The sequence below is a fragment of the Camelus ferus genome, chromosome 13 (assembly GCF_009834535.1).
Source record: "Camelus ferus isolate YT-003-E chromosome 13, BCGSAC_Cfer_1.0, whole genome shotgun sequence".
NCBI lineage: Eukaryota > Metazoa > Chordata > Mammalia > Artiodactyla > Camelidae > Camelus > Camelus ferus.
This window is the reverse complement of record NC_045708.1, coordinates 48,753,486-48,775,931: the sequence shown is the minus strand read 5'-3', so window position 1 is coordinate 48,775,931 and position 22,446 is coordinate 48,753,486. Positions and strand designations below refer to the sequence as shown.

The following is a 22,446-nucleotide window of genomic DNA, read 5'->3' as shown; positions in this document are numbered from 1 at the left end:
TGGGGAATTAGAAACCATCTCTGGGGAAGGCGCTCTGGGGAGTGAAGGTTCGTTGTGTACCTGCAGGGTGACGGGGCCAGGTGGCATCACACAGCACTGCAGGGAGGCAGAACTGAGCTCACCTGGTCTTGTCCCTGTGGTTTTCCCAATAAAAGAACTAGCATTTCCTGCATGCTCACTCCGCCTGCTGCTCCCTGTGAAACATATGCCCCACATCTTGCAACAACACAGTTACTACCTCATTTTCTCAGAAGAGGGTTTGACCCTCAGAGAGGCTGAATTTCTGTCCCAAATCTGCAGTGTGTGCTGGTTACCGTGGGTGACCTGCTCTCTGGGAGAGAAACCATCCTTTTCTGTGGACTGTGCCAATTACACCATGTAAATACTCACAACAGGGCTGATTTCAAGTTACCAGCATGGCCCCAAGCATCCCTCAGAATCCTAAAAAACAAACACTCAGCTTGCCTGAGCCAGTGAAGTACCCCCAACCCAGCCCACCACCACCAACCCGGCCCCCAAGCCCCTAAGATCAACTATTTTTCTCCAGTTTTACCCAGTTATTTTAAATCCAGTTTACTAATTTTCCATCTTTCTTCAGATTTCATTTGAGAACATTCTGTAACAAAAATAAAACAAAATAAAATACTATCCTTTTATTCCCAAATTATGTTAGCATTTATATTCAAGTTTGGGGTCTTGACATTGATTCTCTTCTTATTTCCATGATTTTACCTCCAGAACCTACTGGTATTAAAAGAGGACTTCTTCATGTTTTTGTGGGTGTCTTACTTAATCGGTGGTATGCTGGGCATTGGCTCTTAAAACCCAGGCTTTCACTGAGTCATGAGGATCAGGCTTGACACAGATTTTAGGGATTCAAAGATAGCAAGAATCCAGGTTATTATTAGGATATACTTAGCAAAAACTAGTTGTAGTTACCTGCTGAGAAAGACATATAAAATAAAATGCTATTAAAAATGCTGTTTATATTGACATTAAGCTGATTTACAATATTATATTAGTTTCAGGTGTGCAGCAAGGAGATTCAGTATTTTTGCAGATTACACTCCATTAAAAGTTATCACAAGATAAGGGCTATAATCCTCTGTGCCGACAATATGTCCTTGTTGCTCATCATTTCATACGCAGTAGTTTGTGTCTGTGAATCCCACACCCCTGACCTTTCCCTCCCTCTTCCATCTCCCCGCTGGTAACCGCTAGTTTGTTTTCTGTCTGTGAGTCTGTGTTTGTTTTCTGTATACTTCCATTAGTATTATTTCTTAGATTCCACATATAAGTGATATCATAAGGTATTTGTCTGTCCCTGTCTGGTTTATTTCACTAAGCATGACACTCTCTAGGTCCACGCATGTTGCTACAAATGGCAGACTTTCATTCTTCTTTAGAGCTGAATAAATTACGCTGTACTGAGGATTTGCTTTGGCTAAGTGATATTTAACAATGATTTTTTTTACCTTTGAACAGAGAACCTTCACACATGGGAACGGTAAGGCATTGAGATGTAACATGATGAGAAACCATCTGGTATCAGACTTGGGACTCAAACAGGAATTTCTGAATTAAAACCCCTTTTTTCTGCATGATCTTCCAAAAGGGACCTCATCGTCCCCATTACATTCAGTTGCACATCTACCCCAGGAGACACTCCTGTTCTTTGGGCTCCGCTCTCCCCGGAGAGCACTGACTGCACCCTCAATGATCACCCCACCTTATCTGCTGTTCAACATGGATTTATTTTGAGCACCTACCATGTGCCAGAAGCTGTTCTAAAATGAAGTGCAAGACAGCAAAGAAAAAAAAACACAAATTTAGGAGGGAAATACAAAATAGCGGAGCCACTCAAACAACAAAATACAAGTAAACACTATATTATGTTTTCTCTAGAATAAGAGTCCTTTAAGGGCAGGGACAATTTCTAGCTTGTTTCCCACTAGGATTGCCCACCTAAAATGGGACACAGGACAGGTACATACTAACTAACACTTAATGGGTATAATTTTCATAATGAAGGACAAAAATGAGATGTAAAATTTGAATGCTCTTTAGAATACAAATACAATCACTTAGGGTATTTTATTTAGCATATAATGGCTTTATATTAAAGAAATATGTTTACTAAAATGTATTCAATGATCCTGTTTAATATTAATTACCTTTTGCAAATAAACATTAACATATTAGACAACAGTAGACTTTTCTAATCTTTATTTATTTTTGTATATATATATATTTATTGAAGTATAGTCAGTTTACAATGTTGTGTCAATTTCTGGTGTCCAGCATAATGCTTCAGTCATACATTAACATACATATATTCATTTTCACATTCTTTTTCACCACAGGTTACTACAAGATGTTGAACACATATAAAGTAGATAAACAGTTGACTTTCATTGTCTTTTCTCTTTACAGAGAATTCATATATATATGCACAGACACATATATACGAATATATAATCATATACCAAAAATGTCACTTTTGTTACTGAAAGTAGATGGCATATATTAAAAATTCTAATCAGCTTGTCAAATATTATCCATTAGTAAACAAAAGAAGGACCTTTTAGGCGTAACAACATGGTATCTGTTTTCCAAGCTTGTGGATTAAAAGCCAGGGTCTTGGGAGCTGAGATTGGGTTCTTGATGCTCGTCCACCCATCACGTCAGTAATGAAAGGTACCAGCGCCTGACTCCTGTTTCAGAATCCACTTTGTTACCTTTGTTTGCATCCACCCAGTACTTCTTGAATGATTAAGCAAGATGTCTGATCTCAAGTGTGACTGATAATTTACCTACACATGACTAATTTCCAGATATATCTTAACAGAAGCCTCACTCTGCCTGCTAGGTCTCGATTTCATCCCCCATATCATGAAGTGGAGAAACCCATTTGCACTTTGCACTTCAGATATTGGAGCCCTCCTCCTCGATCCCGAGTGCCCGAGAGGAAACGTCAGCACAGCGTTCGGTCATCTCCACACACACCCAGGTGCACAATTTCAGTTTATGGAAACACCAAACACCCCTGGTAATGCAACCCAGTCTTCTGAGAACGGACCAAGCTGAAGCAGTATGAGCATTAATACTGGGATCTGGGGTAACTAGACTCTGCGACATACCACAAAGGCAGAGTTTTCATGCCCAAAACCAAATTCTAAGTTAAAAAAAAAACAAAACTCCATGGAACCATTTTCTCTTAAGTAGTCATTGTTGTCAATACCTTGTGTTTATTGTAGTTACTCAAGTTTTTCTTAAGATGTCAATTTAAAAGCAGCATTATATTATTATGATCTCATACTTATTTTTAATTCTCAGATAAAATTTAAGCACTAATCAAATGGTGATGGCATAAACAGAAAATCTTACATCTTAATATGGATAAAATAACCCCATTCACTTTCTATAACAACCTCCACAGGGAATAGCCTCAAAGTATTTTTATTCAAGTAGGTTCTAGAGAATCCATGATTAAAGTACTTATAACAGTTCTCTGCTTTGATTCATACGTTATTTGTCACCACATTCTCTGGTCTGTTCTGAGTATCCGCTTGACACGACAGTCACATTACATTAAATACAACTCATTATTCTTAACTTTAGCCTCTGAACTTGGCTGTTTCATTTTAGTCATTTATATTGTGTACTTTTTGCATGTATCACTTCGGGTTTGTTCATTTTTTTCCTTCTTTTCTGCAAATTTCCAATTAGTGATTTTTCACAACAAAAGGCACACGTTCCCTGGAATGCGGGGGGTTGGATCTTGACTGCTTCTGGCGATCCCAGTTTAGATCCGCAGCCTGGGGGGAATCGTAGCCCTTCACCACCTGCTGCTGTCTTTCCCGTTCACCATTTCTCCCACCGCATTGCTCTTGGTCTGTCCTTGAACAGACTGAAAGATTAAGTAAGCCTTCTGACACGTGTATTTTTGCCTCTGGGAGAAAAAGAACAGCAGGGCGGGGCTGTAAAGGCGCTGGACTAACGATGAGCAAAGATGAGACGTGGGTCAATCTGACCCTGGCACTGAGTGGCCAGGTAGCTCAGAAAAGTCACTTTCAAATCTCTCAGCTGCTCACCTGCCAAAGGAGGGCTGTGTGTTGACAACTGTTTAGTTCTCTTCACTCACCTGTCAAGATGTTAACATCCCACAAACAGTGGCTCCACCCACTCCATTTGTCTGACGGTGTAAGGAACTCCCTGGAGGTCCCGCAGCACGTCATGGACACAGTCATGTAAACCCGTGAGTCTCCCCACTGCAAGCTGAACCATGATGTCTCCCACCCAAGGCGCCATATACCTTCAGTTTCTCCTGTCAGCCACAGCACTTCTGAAACTACCTCTGCAACTCTCCAGAATCTCTCCCAGACAAAGCAATCACCTGTTTAAGAAAGTGGGCTTGTTTTAGACCACACTTTATGACTGCTGGAAGTACTCCCACATACAGCCAACCACTGGCTCTAAAACCCCACTCCACTGAGAAGTTATACACAGCCGTTTAACATGCCATCAAAAACTAAATCCTAACAATTTTAGCCTCTAGGTTCTCGCTGGCCTGGTTCTTTAGAAACCATAATGACTCAATTGCAGAATGCTGATTAAATGCACAGTTCATTGCAAGTATAATGCTCACACATTTACCTCATAAGTAACCAGTGTTAAATGAAGTATTTTACCTTCTTTGGGTCATTGCTGACTAACACCTGATTTTGAATACACACACACACACACACACACACAAGAATTTCCCAGGTCCTCTCTTAAATCTTTAGCCGGTTGTGAAAATCTGAAAAATGTCTCAGAACCTCTTTCATGCACGTTAGTGTAAGTGACTTCATGGAGTCAACACACGCAAACGTGTTTAGCACACATAAACATGGTAGACTTCAGAAACCAAAGCCTCACCTGGTTCCTGCCAAATTACTTTGACAATGTAAGCTGACTACACTTCAATAAAAAAAAATTACTTTGACATCCGATTATAGGTGACTTGTTCTAACTTCTGGCATTTGCACCTTCACCATATCAGGCAGCTGGAATCGCAGACAATGGAATTAACTGGTTGGTTTTCACAGGTTTTAACAAAAACAAACAAACAAAAAACAGCTGGGTGTTGTGTTGTAACCCTCCTGCACAGTCTGATTTCAGGTTTGTAGATGTGGCTGTATTTGTCATCAGGACACTTAAAAAATCTATTTGGCTTTTTTAAAAAGCTCCAATAATTTCTAGATATATTTGTTTTTAAATAATCCACATGGTGCAATGGGACTACTAATGGATTAGTTATTTTAGATAATTTATAGAAGTCACCCGGACAACAATTTTCATCTTTAAACCAGTTATACAAATAAGAAAAATTGTGTGCTTTGTAAATTGTGGCATTATAAAAAGTATATATTGGGAAGGAGGTAACTGGTTTTGGGCACTTCTAAGAGAACGTTTTTCATCTAAAGCTGGATTATTATTAGTCTCACAAATTGAGGGTCATTCCCAAAGACATGGAACTATGGAAAGTTCACTCAGTTTTCCTGATTCTCCAGCTTGCAGACTTTAGATCTTGGATCTTTTTGGCGTTCAAAACATGTTAGCCAATTCCAATCATAAATTTTCTCTTACATGTCTATATCTGTGTCTATATCTATCTTCTATTGGTTATTTCTCACTTTAGAACCCTAATACACAGTGCAGTTGCTCAATCACGTGTTGAGTATGTTTTGTTTTCTAAGAAACTACCAAACTGCCTTCCAAAGTGGTTATGCCATTTTTTAACTCTCACCAACAATGAATGAAAAGTTCCTATTGCTCCACATCCTTGTCAGCATTTGGTGTTGTCGGTGTTTTGGATTTTTGCCTTTCTTATAGATGCGTAGTGGAATCTCAATGTTATTTTAATTTCCATTTCCCTGAGGACATGTGATGTGGAACATTTTATCATGTGCTTATTTGTTGTCCAAGTGTCTTTAATGAGGTGTCTATTAAGGTCTTTGACCAGTTTTTAATCAAGTTGTTTGTTATTGTTGAGTTTAAAGAGCTCTTTACGTATTTGGGATAACAGTCCCTTATTAGATGTGTCTTTTGCAAATACTTTCTCTCAGTCTGTGGCTTTTCTTCTCATTCTCTTAATATTATAATTTACAGGGCAGAAGTTTTTGATTTTAATGAAGTCCAGATTATCCTTTTTTTTTTATGAATTGTGTCTTTGCTGTTGAATCTAAAATGTCATTGTCACACACAAAGTCATCTAGGTTTTCTCCTATGTTATCTTCTATGAGTTTGTAGTTCTGCATTTTGCATTTAGGTTTGTGATTGATTCTGAGTTAATTTTTGTGAAAGGTGTAAGGTCTGTGTCTGTATTCATTTTTTGCATGAGAATGCCCAGTGATTTCTGTACCATTTGTTGCAAAGACTATCTCTGCTTTATGGCATTGACTTTGCTCCTTTGTCAAAGATCAATTGATTATATTTATATGGGCCTATTTCTGGGTTCCCTATTCTGTCCATCAATCTGTTTGTCTATTCTTTTGCCAATATCACACTGTCTTGGTTACTGTAGCTTTATAGTAAGTCATGATATTGGTAGTGTCAGTCCTCCTGAAGTGGAATTTTATTTAATAAAAAAAAAACTAAATAGGGGTATTTAAAAACTAGAATTAATCCCAATTTGGTGTGTGAAGAAATGTAGTATAAAGAAGGAAGTAGAATATTCAACAAAAGTAGTCTCATTTTAGGTGCATATTCAAACTACTTTGAAGTAAGTAAAAACTGGGGTATTCTAGATGTTAAGTATCCAAATTTTAAATGATTATACTTAAATACATTATCAGAAGGAACTACAATGTCTCCCCATGCAAAAAAAGAATAATATTTGCTCTTATCTCTATCACAAGAATATTATGATAAAAGAAGATAAAACATGCTTGAAAGTACTTTGAGTACATGTGTTTGTGTATGTAAGTCCCTCTTCCTCCTGAGGAGCTATGATATTATTTCGATTATTTCTTCAAGTGGTGTTCTAGAACAGGCTCTCTCGGCTACTCATTATCACTCTACTAATGTCATTGTTGGAAATTACTCCTTAGGTCTGGTGCTCCAGCAGAAACGACTGAATAGCTCACATAATTCAAAATCATGAATTTTGATATTTTATTTTGGTCTCTATCCTTGTGCAGAAACTTAAATGAATGGCACCCAAAATAACTGTTTATAATAAATTGCCTTTACCCAGTAGAGTCAAATTATTCTCCTTGCAGCATTATCTTAAATACACTTAAATTCAAGGCAATAAATTAGTTAAAGAATTAACTAAATCATGGATGACTTTTCCCCCCCTTTCATCCATTTATTCAATTAAGGTCATGCATCATTTTTAAAAATCATACTTTAGAAGTTTTATGAGCACATTTGACCATGTCACACTCAGATTTTTTGCCAAAGGTGAACCACACCCAAAATTTAAGCATGGAAGCAGAGAACATTAATCATTGCTTTAGTAGATAATAATCAGACTCAGGAAAAAGGCATAGAGTAAAAGAATATAGCCTTCTTGATACTAAAATCAGGACAACCTCCCTTCCTTTTGGTTTGGACTGTTATGAGACCAGAACTTTTCCTTTTAAGATACAAGATGCTCTTAAGTGCTTTGCAATGGGGTATATTAAAATATCAATTCCCCAAATATAGAAAAAAATAACTTGAATGAACACAAACATTAGCAATCTTTCTTTTATTTATAGCTTCGATAATCAGATAATCAGATCAGTGTCTCAACAGAACTGTACTGACATTCTTTTTTGCACTGTTTTTGATCCAGAAAATAGTATCCCCAGAAATCCCCTGGTATTATTTACCATCATCTTAACATATTGCAACTTCTACAGGTTAGAAATATTTGCATCATTGACATACATCCCCGTAGATTTGACAGCTTACTTCATTTGACATTGTAACATCATGTCTATGGATTTACATTATAAAAATCTCATGAGCATGTCAATGACATAAAACCACATTACAGTGCAGGGGAATTAGTGACATTAGAAAGACACTGTGAAAAGTGACTAGACTGTCTCATTTCTGGGAGCTTTGTTTCATTAAAATGGAAAACCTCTTGACTTAATTATTAAAATAAATTTATATGTCACTTTTTACAAAAATATTATTACCACAAAAGAGAAACTTTAAAGAAACTAAGAAAATAGGTTGAACAAAAGAGTGGATACTTTCTGTTTCACTATTATAATTTGTTTCATGTAGTTAATGGCAATGCTACTCAGGCCAGAAAAGTGATGGGGAGGGAGAGGCCCCACTCACTTGTCACTTACTGTTTGAGCATACACAACTCTACAGCATGAGTACAGAAAGATCTGGCAGCGATTAAGTCAGGGTATTGAAAACTTAAGCCAAATACTATTTATGGTACTAATAATTCAGAATTCACCAGGTTGATTTAAAAGCTGCCTGGGGATAAAACTCAACTATTTCAAATTTTCTAGTACATAAAAGCATCCCTTTGTTTATATTTTTATCCTATTTTTACTTTAATTTCACTTTGAGGTATGACATCCTGTCCCATCCCTTGGTTACACCACGAGACAAGTTATTTGGTGACAGCTAGAGGAATAGCCTCCACTGCAGTTACTCTCATTCACAGCATGAAGGAAAATAAGTTGGACACTTTTCAGTTAATAGGGCAGAAATACGAATCTTTCAGATGTCCCCAATTTTGTATGCTTCTAGCCAAATCACTTTTATTCCCCTTACTGACATGGGTATTAATGTATAAGGTTCCCTAGAGTCTCTTGCTTTTATGCAAAGGAAGGCTGGGTGTTGTGTGGAAAAGGGACTCTGAGTTTCCTTTTTGAATTTACGGAGTTTAGGAGTAGCACGTAGTCATGTGTAGCTGGGCTGACAGGGAGCACAGCGCACAGTGCCACTTGTCTGCTCAGGGATTTAACATGACCTCCTGGAGACTATTGCTGATATTAGCTCAGTGACTTTTTATCAGATGCTTTAATTATAAAATAAATGTATCATGAAGACAGCAAACTTTTGTAAATTTCTAGTCTTCTTAAATCTTAAAAAAAATTTGGAAATGTGCATTCAGATGACACATAGATGACAGATATGCTATTTTGATAACAAATTGTTATTTGGGCCCTTCTAGTGGAAAGAGGTTAGCTTTTGTGGTCAGAAATGGCATGGAGCTGTGGTCTTCTATATATTAGCTGAGGGATGTCAAACAATGGAGGAATAGTATCAATTTTCAGGATAATTTTGAGACTTAAATGAAATAGTGCATATACAGTACCCAGCAGGGGCCGGACAGACATGAGCATGTGGCTCTCCATTCATGGAATTTGCATTACATTTTTTTCACAATAGTTCCAAGAAGAGCACATATTCATTTTTGCAACTAGCGGTTTTCTCAATAAGGAAAAGAAAAGAAGCCTCCAACTTTAAAATATCTAAATACATCTAGAAACCACAGCCTATCTCTATTGTGACTCAGAATTTGAGTAGGACTCAAGCACCAAGATCAATATTTTAGATGTATTTCAAAGATTCATTTATTCTCCCTTGAGAGTGATATACTAATAAGAAAATTAATGGTGTTTGGTTTATTTATAAATGTTTATTTTATGAATTATTTGAAAAATGGTTATAATTTTGGAGGACTGGGAACAAATGATAATATTCTCACCTAAGTCAATGGTCTCACTAAATACGTGTTACCTTGAAATTTATTAACAGTGTTAAGTGGTAAAGATTAAGTGCATAATGTATAAAAAACAGGGTAGAGAGAATGATTATACATGTTGTATTGACATATAATATATATTATATATTATATACATTATACACACACACACACACACATATAGCGGGGGAGAGAGAAAGACAATGTCTTCCAGTCACCATGAGGAAACTTTGAAATGAAGTTTGCAGTTCAATTTGAAAGTGTTCTTTCTATGTCATTCAGGATAACCAAGATTATACAGCTGTATCCAAGATTCCTCCATACCTCAGCAACTTAAAAAACAAAACGTCATCTCTTCTCACACCAAATTCCTATCATTTATAAACTGTGGGCTCTCCTCTGTGTTTTCAGTGTCCTCACTCTAAGAACCAGGCTGATGACACAGACCCTACCTACTTAAGAGCATTGCTGGTTCAGCAGCAGGGAGAAGGAGATACTGCCTAGTCTCACAACAAAAAAGCAACCTGAGGTGACACTTGTACTTCAACTTACTGGACCAAACTGGTCTCACACCAGACAAGGATGAGAGAGACAGGAGGTGAAATTCTGACACACTCCTGGAAGAAATGGACTGTCTGGAAAATGGCACTAGCTACTATTGAGCTACTGATCCATAAACCAAGTTGTCACTGGCTCCAGAGTATCTAGGACACCTGCACGTGCTCAGCAGCTGGCAGAGTCCGGCACTGAGAAGGGGCCCAGAAAAGAGTTACTGAGCGAAGAAGTGTATTGTTAGAGATGAAGCTGAATGGCAGTAATTTTAACAGGCTATCCTCTTAGTAAACTTAAACTATCTGCTGAGGAAAGGCTGAGATTTGCAGTCTATGGAATCAAATGAAATTAGCCTGCACTGCATGGCAACTTATAATCAATACCCTCTAATACCTTATTTTAAAAATGTAAATGAAGCCATCTACCCTAAAGTAGAATGCAAAAAATTTTTAAGCTGCAATATTGTTATAATACTAAATCGATCTCATTTCAACCATTGAGAATGAAGCCACACAAGAAAACCCAGCTGGGATAGGTTTATAATCCAAATAAAAAATCAAAATTGCAATTATTAGCACAGATGGAAATATATGGCTCTGGAAAGTGTCACTGTGTATAAATTCAGGAGCAATTTTAAAGCAAAGGGTACTGATTGAGTAACACAAGTCTCCTCAACTGAACAATCTAGAATGCCCACCCATAATCCCTTGACTTTTCCCATGCCTTGCCTGCCAGCATTACATGTGTCATCTTGCAGTCAGTTTACTGACACCCTGTAGCTCAGCTGGATAAATGAATCAGTAAACAATGAAAAATATGCTGAGGCATGCTGTCATTTAAGGAATAAATGTTAAGCTGGCTAGAATTATAGAGAGGAGGAAACAGGATATGGAAATAGAAAAAGGAGGAATGTGTGAGTGATTAAATATGAGGTCACGTACAAGGGATCACAGAACAAGTCAAGGAAGGATTGTTACAATGGAGACATTCAGAGTAAGATGGATGAGATTTATGTTCAAAGTACAAACACATGTAAAATTTTAATAAGTCAAGTGTTGTTTCAAGCAATTCATTAGGTTCTTTAAAGGTGATGATCAAACCAAACTCCAAAACAGATGCAACTAGAAATACATGTATATGAGGCACTGAGGTTCAGCCATTTGGTTGCTACACTGTAAACTGGCATTATTCCTTGGGTAGTTGGATTGCATTGCCTGCTGCTTTTATATCTCATCTCACTTGAGCATGTATTTGATATTCAGAGAAAATGTAGGGTAATTAGTGAATGCTGCAAGCACAAATGAATATTATTTCTATGCAGACTTTTTGGCAACTGAGAGTTGCCAAAACATCTGGAGAGAGTAACCCAGCATCAGAAACATGGATGGAGAATGGAGGCTTTGCATTCTAATCACATGCCTGCCTCTAGCTCCACACTTCATCTACTTGGGTCTTCCCTCTGTCTCCTGGCCGCACCATCTGGCTAACCGAACTGAGAGTTCTCCTGGTATATGTCATAGGACAACAGAACAGGGATCATTGAAAATTCCAATAAAGAACCAGCAAAGAACTGACTCATAAATCAAAGCCCCTGTCTTTGTCTTTAAAACATTCTGAACTTCTAAGTGGCTGCTGGGCATCCCATTTACATTCTAGGTCTTTTTAGGAAGCAGCAAGATATAGATAAGATGCGCAGAGAATAAAGCCAGAAAGTATTAGGCTTTGTTCTCACACTTGTTACCAAGACCTCACAGGATCACTTCATGCCTCTTAAAGAATGTTAGTTACATCAAATTTTAAAAGAGTATAAAGTTTACTCTGAGCTGTCTGCAGGATTATATGGTTAATTCATGTAAATTATTTTTATACACTCTACAGCAATACAAACACATAAGAAGTTACAAAATTTTAGCACAATGTTTCTAAGAAATAGTTCTAAGAAATCACAGAAGTGCTGGAAATAGTAAGATTTTTTTGATATTTCCAAGTCAATGGAAATCTTACATCTAACCAGGATACAGATGCATGGTCACTGTATAGCAAATGCTTTGACAAATATACTGAGGGTCAGGTCCACTAAGGCAGGCAGATTTTGATGCCAAAACAATTAGAAGTCAGCAGTGCAAGGGTGCTTTCTTGTGTATATTTTAAAGTTAACTTCTTACTGAAAAATATGAATGATCTGTGAAATAATTTAGACAGTAACTCTAAAACTCTGCCATTCTGATTTTTTATCTTACTACCTAATGTTTACACCCTCTTTTTTGATGTATTTAATTTCCCAATGGAGTTTTCAGTTTCATATTTCACTTGAGAGATAGTTTGTGTTAATAGGAAAATAGCACAAATTATAACAATTTGTCTCAATTATGAAAGCAACCACAGAGATAATCTAGTCTTTATGTAAGATCTGCCATAAAAACACTATAGTTAACACTTACCGAGTACTTATTATGCTCCATGAACAGGGTTAAGACTGTGTGTATGTGTGTCTGTGTGTGTGTGTTGTGTTCATTTAATCTTCACACAGCTCCCTAATTAGATAAACAGAGACTTGTTTAAGGTCACTCAATTCAGATCTGTCTTCAGAACTTTGGTTGACTAAGAAATTCTCTGTGTATCACACATATTTTTTGGTGGCTAGCCAACAGAACATTGGCATATGACAGTGGTTTAAAGAAAATAAAAAGACAGAATGATCTTCTATGTGTGGGTGTGATGCAAATAAAACACAATAAATTGCCAAATGGAAGGTGAATGTTCATTTTGTGGAATAGTTTTTAAACAAAGGACAAAGGGACTCAATTCATATTCACAGCAAAGCACATTATTTTAGGAACAGTTAAATGCTCATCACTCTTCTGTAATTCTGTTTTAATTAAATATTACCATTAAAGACCATACTAAATAATGTGCTAACATTTCAGTTTGTGGATAAGACATTAATCTGAGGTTCTCTATCATCAAAGTGTTAAAGTGTTAGCACTAAGTTACCTGATCTCTGAGAACCCTGGGTTTTTTGTATTTTAAAAAGAGAGAGAGAGAGAGAGAGAGAGAGAGAGAGAGAGAGTGTGTGTGTGTGTGTGTGTGTGTGTGTGTGTGTGTGTCTGTGTCCTTCTACTATGTGTGATGTATTAGGAGGCTCACAGAATACAAAATATGTGGATGTATTATTTGATTCCCTCATCAGTGTCTCAACAGATCTTTGGTAGTGTGAACTTAATATGCTTAAGATGTATCATTTCTTCAGAAGATAGCTATCTTCAGTCATAATATAAAACTTTACAGAGATATTAAGTCAGTGTTAATGCATATTTACCATGGAAGTCAATCCATTCTATTTTCTTGGCTTGGAATAAGTAGTTACCAGACTTACAGGATACAGCATACTTAAGGGAGAGTGAAAGTCTTCAAATGCTTAAGAGTCACATGAGTGCCAAGCAGGCATAAATGTGATTATAAATTCTGGGTTGTTCTGTAATATTAGAATGTTAACCTTCTATTAACTAGTTACTTTATATATAATATGTATATATATACATATATAATATATATACACACACACATATGTAAGTTATATGTATGTGTGAGTATATATATATAATTATTAAATCTCTGAAATAATCAGTTTCTTTGTCTGCAAAATTGTAATAATAATAAAACCCTGTCAGTGTTTCTTGTGAAAATAAAAGGAAATAGTATATTAAAAAGTACTTAGGATAATGCTTTCTGCATGGTAAAACAAACTTAAATATTACTTTTATTAATAGCTATATATTGAAACATGACATTATCAGTTTGTTTCATTATAATTTGAGTGAAACATAAGATGTGGATAAATGATTTGTTCTCTTAATCTATTTCACATTAGTACAATCAAAATTCCTAATAGTAATATAGATGTTAAAAAACAGTAATATTGAACAAAAATTTTATCCCAGAAAAAAAGTCAGAATCAAAATGTATATATACCTTTATCAGGCAGATGATATAGTTTTGAAAGAAGAGTAAAGAGTCAAAAACACAAAAATAAAGAAGGTAAAGATACCATCTTATTTGCTGTCTTCTATTTCCTACAAAGATAAGTAAGAATTGTTTTGCTCTAGGAATGTTAAGTTGTTCCCCAAAATTCCTCTCATTTATCTTCTAAATTCAATACCATCATGGTGTGCAATGACAGACTTGTTCTCAAAAGTCTGTATTACTATTATGTCTTGCTCTCAATTTCTGAGGGAAGGAAAAACAAAATAAGCTATAGTTCTACAAGGACAGCCTTTGTGTATGTGCTCAAACATGAGCCAACAAAAATGACAGTCTTACTGAAAAAAAAAAAAAAAAAAAAAGCAACTAAGGGTAGAAGAAAAAGGCAATCATGTCCCAAAATGGAATATAGTTTTTAAGACTCAAAATTTAGTATTGTAAAGAGGTTGTTAATTATTAGATCCACTTCATAAAAAAAAACAAACTGTTTCAATATTGTCTTTTCAATTCTATTCAGATGAATATAAACAAATGAAAACTCTATTTGTTAAAAGTGTCCATTATTTCAATGCATGTGTAAATTGGGTGTTGGAAAAGAGCCTGCAACAGAATTTCAAGAATTGAGTCATTTGCATTCTTATATTCAGGGAAAGTTGGTTTAAGCAATATATTACTTTGACAAGTAACCATGAGCTTCAAAGTAGAGGAGCATATTAATGCACTGATCTGATTTCACTGAAGGAATACACTTTTGGACAGCTCAAGAGATTGGCTGCAATATACGGAAAGAAAGGTGATTACTGGAGCCACCCTGTGCTGTTCTGTGAGCTCAAGTCACAGCAGACATTAAAAAGTCACTATTTTCACATGCTTGTCATAACCTTTGTGTCACAATTTCAGGACAGAGAGAATATAAGACAAAGAACATCATGGAGAGAAAGTTAAAGCAAGTCTGTCAAAGATTTTTGATCTGCCTTCTGTTTTTCTCACTGTTTCCTGAAAAGCTTGTGTCAATCTCACTTGGCCAAGTTTCAAACACAGCAACTAATTTGGGAAATATTTGAACACAATCAAGTTGTCATCAGCCTATCTTGTGGGCATTCAGGCTTCCTGGTAATGATACTTATTTGGAAAGCCAAATTTAGATCACTGTGCTTACACTGGCCTCTATAAAATCAGAATTTAAATTCTGCCTTTTAAAGTTGTAAACATAAGGCATCTCAGGAAGAGTCCCGAGTTAGCAAGCCCCTAAATGCAACATTTTTGTATATGACACTGTGATGCTCTAGGAATGACTAATGAGTGGCTTGCCCAGGGACTCTTAAGTTACATATTAATAATCAATAGCATGATTAAAAGGGAGGAAGCCCAACATGCTATACAACATTTTGGGATAAAGACAATTTAACTGAGTAACTATTACTGTGAACATCAATGATGTTAGTTCTATGCAAAAGTTTACATACACCAACTACAAATTTTTTTTTCAAAAATATAAAGAGAAAGAAACTTAAACAAGTCATTATAATGGTTAATATTTCTTATTCATGCTTATTTGGAAATCTAAAGTTAGAGCTAAAATTCAAGTTAATGTTATTAAGGCATACTTAGATATGTATATCATCTTCATGCTTTTAAATAAAATTCTACTTGGAATCTAACAGGCAATTAACCATAACTTCAAGCCTAGACATTTAGAGAAAGGCATTGTTTTTCTGAGGGCTACATAACACTACACAAAAAGAGAACAGTCAACAAACTTTTAGAGTTAGTAATTTTTAATCTATTTATGTTTCCCACAACAAAGGGGTCTATACTGAAGCACTTTCCATTAAAAAAAGGAAACAGGCCACGGCCACTCTCCCTCTTTGGAGACAGACCACGCTCTGTCTATGGAGTGTGTATCTACTTTTATTCTGAGAGCCCAACCCCCACACCTCGTGGCCTTTCTCTTGCCTTTCAATGTAACTCTCTGAATAAATCTACCTTTACTCAAAAAAAAAAAAGAAAAGAAAAGAAAGAAAGAAAGAAAAACTAATTAGTTTGAAAAAGAATCACGTCTACCTTCCTTGATAATCCCTTGCCTAATTGTATCACCTTCTTACAAATACAAGAATTTCTTCTACCCTTAATTTAACACAAAACCCATTATCTAAGCTATGAGCCAGCATATTTTTATATATACACAGGTATGCATATGTACATATCCATATGCATTTGTTTTAATTTGATTATTTAGTAAATCAAAAATGATTATGAAAAAGATATAAAATATAGGTATCCCTTCAAATTGTATTTCTCTGCATGTTTCAGTCCCAATTTATGTGGATCACCTTGTCCACATATGTTCTAAGGACCCAGGTTTCTTCTGACTTTTTACTTTGGCATCCTATTGTCCCATCTACAAGTTTGTAGCTAACTTACTCTATCAACCCCAAGAAAGAAGATAAGAAACAGAGAGGAAGCAGTGTTGCCTTAAGAAACTGGCATGAGACTTGTCTTTATGACTGCTGCTTATTCTGCATTAGTGAGAACTCAGTCATGTGGAAACAGACAAGAAAGCTGAGAAGTGTACCCTCCACCTGGACTTCCATGGACCCTACAGAACAAGTGCGGAAAGAGAGTTAGTGTGAGAATGGATACTGGGGAAAGTTAGTAAGCTCTGTTATATTGATTCATTTCTATTTTAATAATTTTAAATAATAATTTTAATAATTTAAAAATATTCATCATCTAAGAAAACCCATTAGTATTTTGAAATTGAGAGTTCCCTAGTCACTGTCACTCTTTTAAATTAGTATGGTATAAACATGAATTTGGTGAAGAATTTCCCTCTCCCAGGGCCACCAGCTTTGTCAGAGTCAGAGTGGTTGTGAGTTACAATTCGCTGTGTGTGCTCTGCAGTTTATGATGCAATGGCACACTCATTTTTGAAAGGAAATGGTCAATGGCATGCTCCTTTCTGAACATTATGTGGCAAGTAAAGGTCTCAAGATGATTTATAATTAGTAGATTTTTAAAATGTAACTTTATGACAGAATGAAGATTAGAATTCAGGATATACTTGATAAAATCACAGAAAATAACACAAAATAGTTTCATAATATGAAAATGTACGTTTTCATTTAATTCACACAAGATGAAAAACTCCAAGGAATGCAACTAAATCTTTCAAATGTAATAATTTCTGACTTGTTCTGGATATAAAAGTCTTACTTATATATCTACTGTCATTTATTTAAAAAAAATTAAAAACACTAAGTGGAATCAGTGTGGGCTATGTAGATGTGACCTCAATTTATGAGGTTTAAAATTTGTGATTTGATTTCTGAAATCTTTAGGTTTTAGATATATATTTTCTGTCCAATTTAATTTCATGAATTTTAATAATATTTGGCAAATAATTTTTAACATCTAAGCTTGCTACCAAGGAAATAAAATTTGCTTTTTAGAACAGTCCCAATTCTTCAAAGTCAAATTTATCACTAACTGAATGACAGGATCAAAAGAAGGCTCCTAACTGACCCAAGGTCAAGGAAAGTTTTTGGCCCTGGCTAGATTCTATATTGCACTAGGACTTGAATATAAATGTATAAAAAATATATTTGCCCACAAAGTAAATGGCATGATGGTTTCAGAAATGGATAGCACTGTGGGCAAATAATCAAGAATCAAAATGATATTCACTTCCTCAATAAATACTCATATGCTCATTGCATTCAGTCTTTGTCAGTCAGTGTTCTACGATAGATATACAAATTCAGCAGAGGAAATAAAATGGTCTATGCCCTAATGAAGTTTAAATTCTAAAGGGAAAGATAGGCAATAAACATATAATTACAATTTTGATGAGTGTCATAAAAGGCGATGCAGAGAGATCATTTACTGAGGCACCTAATCAGCTCTGAGGAGATTAGCAAAGAAGTGACATGTTAGTTAATACATAAAGGATGTTGTAAACTTATGTATGTGAAGATGTAGTGGTGAAGAAGAGGAGCTCCTGGAAGAAGCAATTTCCTGTTGTAATGCCTAAATGTGAAAAAAGCAAGCATGTGTAGAACCAACTGATGTCCCACTGACCTGAAGCACTCACAGATGTAGAAGTAGAGGGGGATGAGAGATGAACTTCAAGAGATGGCCAGAGACAATATCTTAACAATACTTGTTATCTGTATGAAGCATTTGGAACTTACTGTAAACAGCAATAGAAATTAGGAAGGATGGTCAAAATGCTCTATCTCTAGTCTCAGGAATAAAAGGCAGTGGTTCTCTGGTCTACAGCAATAGCAGTGGTGGTAAAAATGTGACAGACTGAAGAAGGGGTTAGATCAATAATATTTGGTGATAGAGCTGAAGGAGGAGTGAGAAAGAGAGAGGAGTGAAGACTGATTCCGAAATTATTGCCTTCAGAAACTGGATACATCATTTTATCACTGAATAAGAAAGAAAACAACTGAAGGAGGGGCTAGTTTGAGAGTTTAGATAAGGGTCATGAGTCTCTTAGTCTAAGTCATCTTTCACACATCTAAGTAGAGAGATTAGTGGGGAACTGGCTATGTAATCTGCAGGTCAGGACAGTTTCTAGGTTGGACATGGAAATTCAACAGTTCTCAGCTTTTTCTGGTAGAGGAATCCTTTAGAGAGGATATTAAAAGACAACAAATACATGTTAAGACAGGTTAAATCAAGACACAGAATTGAAATGAATGATATTCTTTCACTTTACTAAATGATCTAAATGGAGTGATTCACAAAATTATCAAATACCTAGGAACAAAAAGAGCAACATTCTTTTCTAAAAAAAAACCAGTTTTTAACAATAGGTGCTGATTTAAAGAACAGAAGTGGTCAATTTAAAACAGCCTAAAGAATTATAGAATATAAAAATTAAGTAATTTTAAATTACTAAGTAATATAAGCAACTAATTCCAATAGAAATGACCTAAGTAAGACACTGACTATAACAGCCTAGGACTAGGACAGTGACGTTATGCATCCCAGTAACAGACTGTCAGTGGATGAAACTGTGTGTCTCTTATCAGATTACAAATAAAAGACTCTTTGTCTAAAACAACGTTTTCTTCAATATAATCTCTAGTTGTGCTCAAGAAAAGGTAAGGTGAAAAGTTAAAATAAAGTTTCATTTCTACCATAATGTTTTATTTGGAACAACGGCTTTTATAACAAGAAAAAATAACAACGCACATGTGCACAGTTTTGTAGGAATTAACTTTCTCTCTTGAGGACTCATCCTTATTACTCTTATTAACACTTAGAGATACTTTAGCTATTAAGTTCATGGTCCTAAGAAAAGTTGGTGACTATGTCTTTAAAGTAATTTGAGCTAACTTTGTGAGGCGGAAAAGCCCACTAGAGTTACAAGACCTATGTTAATATCCTGATTTTACCATTTACTTAAATTTTCTGAACCTCAGGGTTTTCACCTGGAAAACAGATTAAAAACACTTTGATCACCTTAAAAACCAATTTGTGAAGAACAAAATGAGACAAGGTAAGTGACAGATTTTATTACAATGTCTAAAGCAGCTTAAGTGCCGTTTGGAATTTGGTCATGTAAATAAAGAATATTACTATCACACAAATCAAGGAGAAAATAAAAAGACTTCTGTATCATAACATATTTTGCAGAGCACATAGAGCAAAGGAGAAAGATCACATCTATGAATGCACTGATGATATTTCTTGAAGAAAGCCACAATGACATCAAAGAATACTATTCACCTCCATCTATGACACCTCCATGAAGGAGGAACACATGAAGACAGGAACAACAATGTGAACATAATGGAGCTGCATAATCCAAAACTAAAGATTAAAAAGCTACATGAATGTCCTTGAAATGCTGAAATTCTTTGAAAACCTAGGAAGGGAAGTTCATAGCAAATAAGAGCCTTGGAAATCTCACATCCTATATAAAAATGGAAGAACAAAGTGAATTTCCTTAAGTAAAAGTTGTGAATTGAATTAGCCTTTTGTTTTCATTAAATTTATAAATGTAGTAAATAAAGCTGACTTGCTTTCCTAGGAAGATGACTTAACATAATCAGTACTTTTAAAGTGGCTTTCCCCCATTTGACTTATTTGCTCACACTGGTCTTCATTTTACATTTATATCTTAGGCACACTGGCAGTCACAGAAGTTGACAGTTTAAGTAACTAGCTTTCCTGAAACTTTTGCTATAGTTTCACATCAATATCTATTCTACGTTACAGACAAGTAGCCTTACAAGAGCTATGAGCAATGTGTGACAAGTGTCTGCAGTACCTGCAAACACAAGTGAAATTAGCTCTCATTTCTCCAAAGTCATTAAACAGTAGATGTGAACAATGTAAATTACTTCTTTTCATATTTTTCCATGTGATCAGTTGAAGGATCCCTTTGTAAAATGTGGGGAAGAGGATAAGTACTGGCAATATGACACCCCTTTATGCTCAGTTTGAAAATTTGTTACAATTTTATGTTCACACTACTCCACTCTCTGATGGTCTCTTTTCAAAATGGGATTCCTTTGACAGTCAGGCATCTTAAATCTTATTCCTCCAACTAAGATCTCTATTTTTGCTGCTTCCTTGGAAAATCAGAATTTCTGTCTTCCACAATATTAAATAGAGGCTTTTTAAAAGAGTTTATGACTTGGCAAAAAATGCATTAGCTGTGAACACTGATGAGAATTTGTGCTTGTGGAGACTGCAATGCGGAGCAAAGTCTCTTACTAACTTATTGCTTTTTATTATAAAATATGACTCCCATTAGTTTTGGGCTACAGCCAAGTCTCTTCTCACGGTTTAAAAAGGAGTTACCTTGACAACATTCAACTTAGATCACATCTTGATCTATATTATGAACACAAAAGAACCCTTTCTGCATTAAAAGTGACAATAAGAGTCTGATTTATAATCCTAAAGCAAAGAAATTCAGAGTTAAATAAATCAAATGACTTAGCACGTGTCCCTAGATTTTTTGCAAGGGTGTGAAATCTATGAGGAAAAAAGAATAAATGCTGTAGCAAGTATTTCATCTGTAAACTCAAAGTATCATATGGGTGTATTAAGTGTGCATTTTCACTTTGGTGAATTTCAAAAAGAGAATTAGAAATAAGGCAACTGTCTCCTCAGAACTGCAATGCAATTTGTGATGTTTCTGGACTCATAATAATTGTTTTGTTTTTCTTTTCTCTCTCTGTTTTTAATAGGAGCATGATACAGGTTTACAACTAGTTCACATATTTCATAATCTTAAACACCCCCAGGAAAATTTACTTCTGGTAAACTCAGAAAGTTAAACCACCTAGTATTTGTCTAAAGCCTCCAAGCCTAACAACTCCATAGTATATAAAAGAAAATATCTCCACAGAAAACAGAGCACAACCTCAAGGAAAAGAGACAAACACTTACTCATTTAAAAAATCCAATCAGCATCAAGCACTATTCTGAATGATGGCAAATTTAACAAAATCCATACCCTCATGGAGCTTAAGTTTAAGGATGACTCCAACACAAATATAACAATTATCTAGTAGTTATCTCCTGGGATGGAGGGCAGGCTAGAAAATGGAAGGGACAGGTGGGGTCAGGATATTGCAGGAAAACTTTCAAAAGAAAGTAACATTAAATTGTTTTACATGTGACTAGAGGGGAGGAATATGCTCTGAGCAGAAGGCACACCGTGAAAGAAAGCATGCACTTGAAGTGTGTGCTTGAGGGATCCTGAAAAGAGCAGCTGAAAGGAGATGAAGAAGAGACGTCAGAGTCCTGAGTCGTGTGTTCGGGATCTCTGGGGTAGGAGTCTCCCACACACGGCTTTGAAAACGTAATTCGAGATTTAGGATGAGATTTCTTCATAAAGAAAACCAACCAAATGAGAAATGCTGAGCACAGACAGCTAGGACAGCTCCATCCCCTTCAGAGAGGATGTTCCACCGGCTAAAGGAGAAATAAAACTCCATTCACTTTCCTTTTTGATTTGAAATGCTTCCCAATCTCTATCACATCTACATGGATAATAACTCTCTAAAGAGTGACCCAGTTAGAAATAATTACAAATAATCCTGCAAACTAAATTAAACACTTTTGATATTTACATGCAATTAAGTTTTTCCTATTAATAAAATCAGTAAATATTTTTGGAAAATGTTTTAACACTAAGATGTATTAGACACTAAGAAGAAGTGTTAAGAGGA

At 35.6% G+C, this 22,446-nt stretch overlaps 1 long non-coding RNA gene across 1 annotated transcript in view; it reads right to left on the bottom strand.

The window, feature by feature from the left end:
* Positions 1-2,361: 2,361 nt before the first annotated feature.
* Positions 2,362-22,446, bottom strand: part of LOC106730144 — a 44,737-nt gene continuing 24,652 nt past the window's right edge. Inside the window, exon 6 of the long non-coding RNA XR_004325133.1 lies at positions 2,362-4,396. This is a non-coding gene — a long non-coding RNA (uncharacterized LOC106730144). The remainder of the gene's footprint in view (positions 4,397-22,446) is intronic.